The following is a 9,917-nucleotide window of genomic DNA, read 5'->3' as shown; positions in this document are numbered from 1 at the left end:
TTCCACTCCACAGTGACCCTGCCACAGATTTGGCTCGATAACAGACGACGTAGTGACACTTGTCGTGTGTGAGCTCTCTCTCTCTCTCTCTCTCTCTCTCTCTCTCTCTCTCTCTCTCTCTCTCTCTCTCTCTCTCTCTCTCCCTCCTGGGCCAATGCACACCTGGGGGCTTTACCGACTTTCGCGATTAATTCATTTAACATCGAGATTTATTCATCTGGTGCGGCGGCAACCACCCAGGTGTGGCCCTCCCCTGGTGATGACGGAGGGTTGCTTGCGTCTCGTTGATATGAAAGTTTATATAAAAAAAAAAAGTCTGGATTTACTGGGCCGTCACCAAGGACTACAGGTAAGACAGATTCTAAGAGATACAACTTATAAACACAGGGAAGACATGATGTGCAGAATGGTTGGCTGGCTGTAAACAAAGAGCAGTGATCAATGGTCAAACCTGTGAATGGTTGGACGTGAGAAGTGGCGTGCCACAGGGATCAATATTGAAAACAGTTCTTTCTCATATATGCTAACGATATTGATAATAAGGTGCGTTGTAAGATAGGATCATAGTCGCATACGACTTTAAGCTGAGAAATAAATCCACAACAGATATTGAGCGTCCGCAGCTTTCAAATGACACAGATAAACTGGTAGATTGAGCTCATGGGTGGCAAGTGAACTTTAATATCGATGAGTTCAAAGTTTTACGTATTGGTTGTGAAAATGCGAAGGCAAATTACAGCATGAATTCTGTTGAGTTATGCTAGTTAAATGAGGAATAAGACTTATCCATAATAATCTCTGGTGAACTAAACCAATTTAAGCACTACACAGAGGCAGTAAAAGAGTGAACATAATTTTTCCGTTCATTGGTAAGGCTTTCGAATTTAATGGACACAAACTCGAGGAGAAACGTTTTAACCCTAATGAGGCGAAGCACTTTCTCGTGAAAAGTACATATGGAACAATTGACCATTCAGAGTAGCTGAAAAGGAGCACCATAGCTAACTTTAAGAAGAGACTTGTGTATCATTTCAATTCAGTTGAACGACTGGCACTACTTTCGTGACCTTACTTACATGAAGAAAAGTTCAAGAGTTGTTCTTCAAAACATCTGAATGTCTTTCTACTCTTACTACACTAATCTGCCAGTTCTTAACATCTCCAATCATCACAAACAATATCGGAAGGATCCTGTGGTCTAATGCTATTTGAATTCCATTGTATACATCTCTGGTCGGTGGCTGCCTAACACCTACTAGAAAAAAAAAAGACAGGGAGAAAAAGTAAGACAAAACGTGTCATATTTGTTCAGTATGTTTGTAGGTAGCGTGGCCGAGCGGTCTAAGGCGCTGGTTTAAGGCACCAGTCTCTTCGGAGGCGTGGGTTCGAATCCCACCGCTGCCAGTTACAATTTTAACACATTTGTGGTAATAATCATGAGTTGTAATAGTGCTCTGACACACGGCCAAGAATACTGCGATGCACAAAGAGAAATATTCAGTTCCTGTTGTACACTACGACTGGGTTCTACACAGTGGAGAACATCTTATTCATTTCAGTAATCGTCTCTCATCCAAATGTGCGTCGTCAAGAATCATCTCCCAAAACGTGCAATATTGATACCCCCTTCACCAAGACTCCTCAAACCAGAGAAGCAGAAGACTACCGCACATGTGTGTATATATAACCCACAGGGCAGAGAGAGAGAGAGAGAGAGAGAGAGAGAGAGAGAGAGAGAGAGAGAGAGAGAGAGAGTTCAGGTTGTGTGTGTCCATATTCATGTGTATGTTCGTGTTCATGTGTGTATGTATATGAGTTCGAGTGAGAGCATGTGTGAGCAATGTATGCACGGTGTGTGCTCTCATACACCGTGCATACATTTCCACAGTACGTTTTACAAGTTGTTTTTATGAGATTTACATATATATTGGTGTTGGGCGGAGAGAGAAAGAGACATTTTCCTGACAATTGGCACAAGTCTTCCTCAGGCCCTCATGTAACAACCCAACGAAGTCATTTTTTCTAAAGGGTTTTCAAAAACCTTCTCATCCAACTGAAAGGAAAAAAGTGAACATAGACGCTGAAGTCGGAGGCGGAGCCGCAGCCCGTGTCTTATTCTCCATTCTTTATTCCATTTCATCAAAATATCTTTCGTTAACCGGAATTGATGCGTGTGTGCTTTTGCCTCTCCGGCGATTCGTTAATATCGTGATATTAGAGCCATCTTGATGGAATCTTACCATTCTTACTAGGACACTCTTGGTCATCTATCCATCTTCTTATTTCCGTTCACAACAACTGATGATTCCTTTTACCAGTGCGACGGCCTTTTTTCGGCGACACCTTGAGGGAAATCTTGATGGAATCTATCATTCTTACGAAGAACCCGACGGGGGGGCGGGTTGACTGGCTCCAGGTATATTTACATTTCCTCTCAGTGCTGTATCACTGTACTGTGTTCCAATTACGGTGGAGTGTAGGTAGGTTGGCGCTATCATCACTGTCTCAAACGCACCTTCGGATCGTATAGGAAAATATCTGGTATTTCTAATCACGTCAGTTTTTCTTTTCACGGCAAGATATCTATTACTTTATTTCAAAACTAGCTTTCCAAATGTGGCGCTGACTTACACGCAAGAGCAGGAGGTGTCCCTCTCCCCCAGCAGGAGCTGAACTAACTCTTTAACTTTTCTCTCTCCCTCCGTCCAGCCAAACGTGGAAGTGTTTTCGAAGCGCCGCGTCGTGCAAGTGGCACAGAAGTGATTTTAAGGCATCATTTTCTATGCCAGCTGGTCGCCATATCTATATTTCACTCATCCACTGATCCACTACGTTGACTGGTTGCTCCAGCTTCTATATTATACTTATTCGTTCTGTTTTCGGTCATCCACTGATGTCCGAACTCTCGCTTGAAATCAATAACTCCAAAAGTAATGAATGACGTAACTTGTACGACGCCTGCCGATGTCGCGAGTACCAGAGGATCACAAACGACATCTCCTTACGTCTCCTTCCTCCACGGACGCAGCGGAGGGTGCTCTCGCGGGGCATCGCTGCTGTCATGAACCGGAACTGTCATACGATGTCTCTACCATGAGACAGGAAATCTCCCCAGTGTCCACTCACTAACCATGGGGGAAATGGGGAAGGCTATGCTAGACAGGTAAACAGAAAAATAGACAGAAAGATATATAGTTATGTATGGAAGGACAGAGAGCAGACAGATTGATGGACAGAGATGGTGTACATGAATCTGTTTATTTACCAAGTGACGGTAAGATTATGACGAGGTAAATATCGGCTGATGGTCAGCGGATGGGACGGAGGGATGTGTGTGTGTGTGTGTGTGTGTGTGTGTGTGTGTGTGTGTGTGTGTGTGTGTGTGTGTGTGTGTGTGTGTGTGTGTGTGTGTGTCGTGCGTCAAGAAGGCGATCTTAGTTTGTGCTTGAGGACGACCTGACGACACTCTATGGAACGATGGTTCGACCCTCGAGTACATAAAGGGTGCGACACAGCAACACTGGGGGTCAGCCCTTGAACACGACAGTAAGGCACTTGAGCACGATGGAACGACCTTAAAGCACGACACCGTAACACCTAAAACACGACGGGACGACCCATGGGCATAAAGTAGCTCGGCCTTCACCCTAACCCATAGGGTTCAGGTCACAGGTTACGTCATGAAAGGATCGTACCGTCGTGCTCAAGGGTCGTGCCGTCGTGCTCGAGTCGTATCGTCGTACTCAAGGGTCGCACCATCATGCTCAAAGGTCGTAACGCTACGTTCAAAGTACACACCGTCGTAGTCATGACGTCAGGCGCTGTATATCACACACTGGGTTAATACTGACGTCTGTGTTGGCTGTGGTGAAGATTCTTGGCGTAGTGCCTCGCTACATGGTCTCATGGGTAGCGTGGCCGAGCGGTCTAAGGCGCTGGTTTAAGGCACCAGTCTCTTCGGAGGCGTGGGTTCGAATCCCACCGCTGCCAGAGTCATTTTCACACAATGAGTTTGCCACGATAGCTCGTCACCACGATACACATACTAGCGACCTTGAACAATGATGACGCCAGATAAACATTACTCCTTTTTCTCCCTTTTGCAGTCACCATCGTCCCTCGAAGTGCGAGGCACAGCTGAACCCATGACGAAGGGTTAGGTCAGGAAGGAGGTGGTCAGATGGAGCCTTCGAACAACAGGATGTGACGGGTTGTGAGTGTTGCCAGGAAGGGCGGAGGAGAGAGGACGCTAAACCCAACCTCTTCTACAACGCTGGCAGTATAGGGTGTGTTCTTAGCCGCTTTCGATGTGGATAATTCGCCCAGATTACCATTGCCTCAATACAGAACCTACGTAAATGAACATCATCAGTTATTGGAACGCGTCCTTTTGGTAAACATTTTATTTCCTATCAGCTCAAAACATGAAATGAAACAACTCTGTGACAATGTATAAAGGAAAATCTATTGTTTGTGAACTTCTTCTCACGAACTTTGGCTGAAAATCGAAACGGTTTACGAGACGAGGATATCCGAAACAAGTTTAGACAACCCAGATCAACTGATAATCTAATCGACACCAGACCGAGATTCTACTGCGATATCACGGTCGATAAGAGGCGATGCAAAGATACATCCACAGTTTCCTTATAATGATCCAATCTATGGTATCGGGTAACATGCCCTCATTGGAAATTAAGCCACGATGCAGATCACGCTTCGTATAATGGAATACATACTGAACTGATGAATTCAAGATACTAAACACAAATATCATCACGTTTTCTATAAACTTAACATCAACTAATGTCTGTAACCCCGTCACCCTAGACCCCACGCCAGGGGGTTACCATCGCATCTGATAAAGTCAGATATAATGGTGAAAAAACGTAGATTAATGAAAAGTGCACAGATGGGTCCATGATACACACACACACACACACACACACACACACACACACTCATCTATGTTTTTATGGCATGGGTACCTTGTTCAGCGAAGCAGAACATTAGTGACGTTTAACACAGTGTCCATGGACGAGTTCACACCTAGCCAGGAGCAGTGTGTGTGTGTGTGTGTGTGTGTGTGTGTGTGTGTGTGTGTGTGAGGAGGGATGGTGGATGATATGAGGTGTGACAGAGGGAAGACAACGTCATTCGTCTTCAGTGACCACTTGTCACTGTGACAGCCATGGCCATCAAACAATCGTCACTCACTCTGACGAGTGTGGATGATCATGAGTCAGCGACCAGTCTCCTATGGTGTATGATACTGGGTCTATCTGGTCTCAAGATAGTGCTGTGTGCTGACAGAGGAGTGGCCATCGAGCATCCTAGGTTTAACTCAAGGGACGAACATAAATTTACGTGGGTGAGTGTGCGTGGATGGCATGCGACCATGACTACCTTGTGTGCTAACTGATAGTCGTGTGAGAGGCTACTGGATTTGAATGTGCTCAGACGAGTAGCTGGTGTGACGTCTGATCACTAACAGGTGAAGGCGAAGGTGAAAGTTTCTTTGAGGCTTTTGGAAAAGAGGAAATGATATGATTGGGAACAGGGGAGCTTGCGGGACGAGATGTCAAGGGGATATACCAGAGGAGACTGACCCTAGAATGGCAAGAGGTGAAACTAAATGGCATTGGGGTGGAGAGGCAGCGGAATGAGAGGTATTCAAGGGAGAAGTGTTTACACGAGCGAAAGAAGTGCGTGGCATGCGCAAGGTGGGAGGTGGGGGTATGAGAAAAGATAATGAGTGGTGAAATGAAGAAGTTAAATCGTTAGTGAAGGAGTAATGAGTCGTATATGGGCGATACTTTTAAGGCAGGAGTGCAAGTGACTGAGAGTGGTGAAAGAGTATAAACATCTGGGGGTAAACAGGAAGGTGCAAGGGCGCAAAAAGAGGGTGCATCTGAGAGGTGGGTGAGAGGACATACGCAAAATTCAATGAGAATAAGAAAATTGTTTGGAGGGATATCGACAACGCAAGGAGTACAAGGGCAACACATGGGAGCAGAGTGAGGTGGGATTTGGCAGTGGTAACAGATGGAAATGAGGTGAAGGGGAGATGAATTGAGTATTTTTGAAGGACTCTTGACTGTGTTCGACTATACGTTGGAGGACTTGGGGAATTGTGGAGGTAAACGAAGTGTGGTAGTCATAGTAAGCGACTGGTGTAAAGAGAAGTGGCGAAAGTCTTGCGTAAGAAGAGGTACTGCTAAGCGGGTGGAGTGGATGGGATTGCAGGTGAAAATCTGAATGGAGTGTACTGTGTTACTGAGCAGTCAGCAAGGATTTCCTCTATATGTATGTCTCTAGATGAGGTGTTGTGATATCGTCGGATGCCTACACAGTGCCATCGTGTAAAGGCAAGGGGAACAAAAGTGAACGTTCGAATTACAAAGGCATAAATCTGTTGAGTGGAACGTGGTGAGCTGCACAGGAGAACAGTGACTGAGACTGTGGTGGCATGCACAGAGCATCAGACTAAAGGAAGGAACACTGTGGCTTTAGGAAGGGGAAAGTATGTATGGATTCATTCACACACACACACACACACACACACACACACACACACACACACACACACACATACACACAACATATACTCGCTAATGAATATTCTCGACTGATTTCCATAAAGAATTCGAGTTAAAGAGAGGAAATGAACATTTCGATGCACCAGTCCGACATTAAAGGAGACGAAACACGTCAACTCCCGCGGCACGATGGCACACGACCTTAAAAAACCACACGACCTCACTACCCCTTCGACCTGACCATAAAGTGGTCATGTCAAAGGTCAAGCCATTGTATTCATGGGGTCGTCATGGTGTCGTCCTCGAGGGTCGTAACGCTGTAAGGGAGGTTGACTGCGCCATCGTTGTAAACGAGAGTAATACAGTTTCGTAATCGCTCAACACTGCGGATGGGGACCATAACCACCTCTGCACATCCGGCAGCGATATCTGCATCCATGAAAATAACGGAAAAAAAAAAAAAAGACACCTGGCAGCGGTGGGATTCGAACCCACGCCTCCGAAGAGACTGGTGCCTAAAACCAGCGCCTTAGACCGCTCGGCCACGCTACCTCTATTTATATTCTTACACAAAGATAAACCATGGTGAACCGGAAAAGGCAAAAGACTCCGGCGTAAGCTATGGGTGGACACACGTCATAATCAAAGGTAAGAAGTAAAGAGCATTGATTTCCTGTCCCACCTCCTCCCCTCACCAAGATCCCTTCTCCCTTAAGTATATTGACACGAGTCCCTCCCAGGCAATAACCAGATACCTCATTATCATGTCATTACCCTGGCACATGATGATGGCAGCCCGTCCTATAAAAACACAAGTGGGTCACCATCAAGTCTCCTGTGATTTCTCCTCTCTTTCTTTTTCCTGCCTTCATCGCCTCCCTATATACTCGCGAGGTCCCCTTAAATTCAATGGCCTCTATGACCCTGAAGAGGAAGAGACGTTATCAGTGACTTCATATATATAAACTCACATTGCTAAATCGTTTCTGGGAACTAGGATATCCACAACACACACACACACACACACACACACACACACACACACACACACACACACACAATAATCCTCTCGCAAAATCTAAATAATGTGTCACAGGTGTTCCACATTCCCTATTGCTATCTTTATCTTCACCTTCACCTCAGCCACAACGCCCAGCTCAACAGCCACACAAACGAACCTATAAATCTCAGCGCCCTTTTACCTGGGGGGCGGCCCACAAAAAAAAATATTAGCATAAGTATTGGAAAAACATTGTTTTTAATTAGATTATATATAATAATGTCATAAAGGTATTGGCAACCAATAATATAAGGTGGTGAGGCAGAGCAGAATGACCCTAGACAACACAAAGACGGAGTCTGGTGGTCAATCATGCCTAAGACAGATGATGGGGAGGGGTACTTCATCATACCTCCAAGACGGATGATGGGGAGGGGTACTTCATCATACCTCCAAGACGGATGATGGGGGAAGAGACTTATTCATTATATTTCCAGTCGAATGATGGGGATAGTACTTCATCATACCCCAGACGGATAACAGGGAGATATACTTTATCATACTCCAAGCATTTGATGGGGAGATGTACTTCATCATACTCCAGACGTTTGATGGGGAGATATACTTCATCATACTCCAGAAAGACGGTACAATATACCAGGTTCAGGATGATGAAATCACACTCGCAGCCTGACCCATGTAACGATCACACTAAGCAAATGAGAGAGCTTACCTCACATTGTCCTCAGAATGACCCAAGCGCGTACTGAGGTGACCTCAGAATGACCCAAGCGCGTACTGAGGTCAAAGGTTAGAGCCAGACAATTTCGACCTCGACAACAAAAAAAGTCATATTCATCCATAGTCCAATGGTTCTGCCTTACACACACACACACACACACACACACACACACATACACCTCCCGTATACCTGCTGAGGGCGAGGGATGTGTGGGAGAGGTATTCATACACACTGGGAGATGGTTAAAGGTGTATATACACAGTGTATGATGGTGGGAGGCATACACACTGACCAACGAGCTGGTGGGAGGTATACGTACACATTGTGAGCTGGTTGGGGGTATACAACACACTGTGAGATGGTTGGCGGTGTGTGTGTGTGTATATATATATATATATATATATATATATATATATATATATATATATATATATATATATATATATATATATATATACTGTGAACTGCAGACAGTTTATATCTCCCGGATGAGCAGTTGTTGAGTGGTGTACAATGCATTGTGAAGCCGTGTCGTCGAAAACACTCACACATTAAACCGATGAGTTACCAAGATGTATCCAGGTCTGAGGAACATCTCATCTGAAACCTGATCAGATGATCTAGACTGGCTCAGCTTAGTAAGCTGAGGAGGTGAGCCGATACGGACGGATGTTCAGAAATATCAAAAGCTTGAAGAACCTCAGCTTTAGGAGCTTTTAAGGGGTGGAGTCGTATGATTTCACGTGTGATAATGGACACACAAACTCGCAGGCAAACACTTGGATTGAAACGAGGTAAACTGGCCTTTAACAGAATTACAAGTTTGTAGTGTGTGTGTGTGTGTGTGTGTGTGTGTGTGTGTGTGTGTGTGTGTATCCTTAGCCTGGACTGCCCTTCGTCCTCGGATCCTCTCATATATACCACAGTTAGCCACTGCGTCCGTCCCTCTAGGCACAGTGCGTGAGGGAGGACCGTGATATACAAACCTCTGCCGACCTTAAGAAATATATGACCTCCTTCTTGATACCGTGAGAGTCAAAACTTCTCAGATAATCTCGAGTGTATATGACTGTCCGCTGAGCAACATATTAATTCTGGAAGAACATTGTTAGTGTAAATAATTCTGGAAGAACATTGTTAGTGGAAATGTTGAAATAAAAAAGAATGGTTTAATGATGTTCGATCAGTGGTAGTGACTAATCCACCAGGGTTTACACAGTGCTAGGTTACACCATCGCAAGGTTAGAAAAAAAAAAGGTTAAAAACACTGTTAGTGTCAGATTATTCAGTGCAGTTCGTCGATGATTCGTGTGGTTCATTCGTGTTCACGTCGGGATCTGGCCTACTTCGTTGTCATGGCTGAGGGATACTGGGGCTTCGTTCGAAAGGGCTGTGGTCACTGCTCACCAGTTTAATTACTTGATCACAGTTTCCCGCGTTAGAGAGGTAGCGCCAGGAGACATACGAAGAGAGACCACATCCGTCCACACTCAGTCTCTAGCTGTCGTGTGTAAATGCAACGAAACCACAGCTCCCTATCCACATCCAGGCCCCACAGACCTTTCCATGGATTACCCCCAAACGTTTCACATGCCCTGGTTCAGTCCACATCCATGGTATTCGATTACTAGTAATC

At 45.1% G+C, this 9,917-nt stretch overlaps 3 non-coding genes across 3 annotated transcripts; 2 read left to right on the top strand and 1 right to left on the bottom strand.

Moving 5' to 3' along the window:
• The first annotated feature begins 1,322 nt into the window (after positions 1–1,322).
• Positions 1,323–1,404, top strand: TRNAL-AAG (transfer RNA leucine (anticodon AAG)). Its single transcript has one exon. It is a non-coding gene; the product is annotated as a tRNA-Leu (tRNA).
• A 2,504-nt stretch (positions 1,405–3,908) lies between these two features.
• Positions 3,909–3,990, top strand: TRNAL-AAG (transfer RNA leucine (anticodon AAG)). Its single transcript has one exon. It is a non-coding gene; the product is annotated as a tRNA-Leu (tRNA).
• A 3,019-nt stretch (positions 3,991–7,009) lies between these two features.
• On the bottom strand, positions 7,010–7,091 carry TRNAL-UAG (transfer RNA leucine (anticodon UAG)). The gene has a single exon. It is a non-coding gene; the product is annotated as a tRNA-Leu (tRNA).
• Between the last annotated feature and the right edge of the window lie 2,826 nt (positions 7,092–9,917).

This window comes from Panulirus ornatus, chromosome 9 (genome assembly GCF_036320965.1).
Source record: "Panulirus ornatus isolate Po-2019 chromosome 9, ASM3632096v1, whole genome shotgun sequence".
Taxonomy (NCBI): Eukaryota; Metazoa; Arthropoda; class Malacostraca; order Decapoda; family Palinuridae; genus Panulirus; species Panulirus ornatus.
This window is presented reverse-complemented; position numbering and strand designations above follow the sequence as displayed.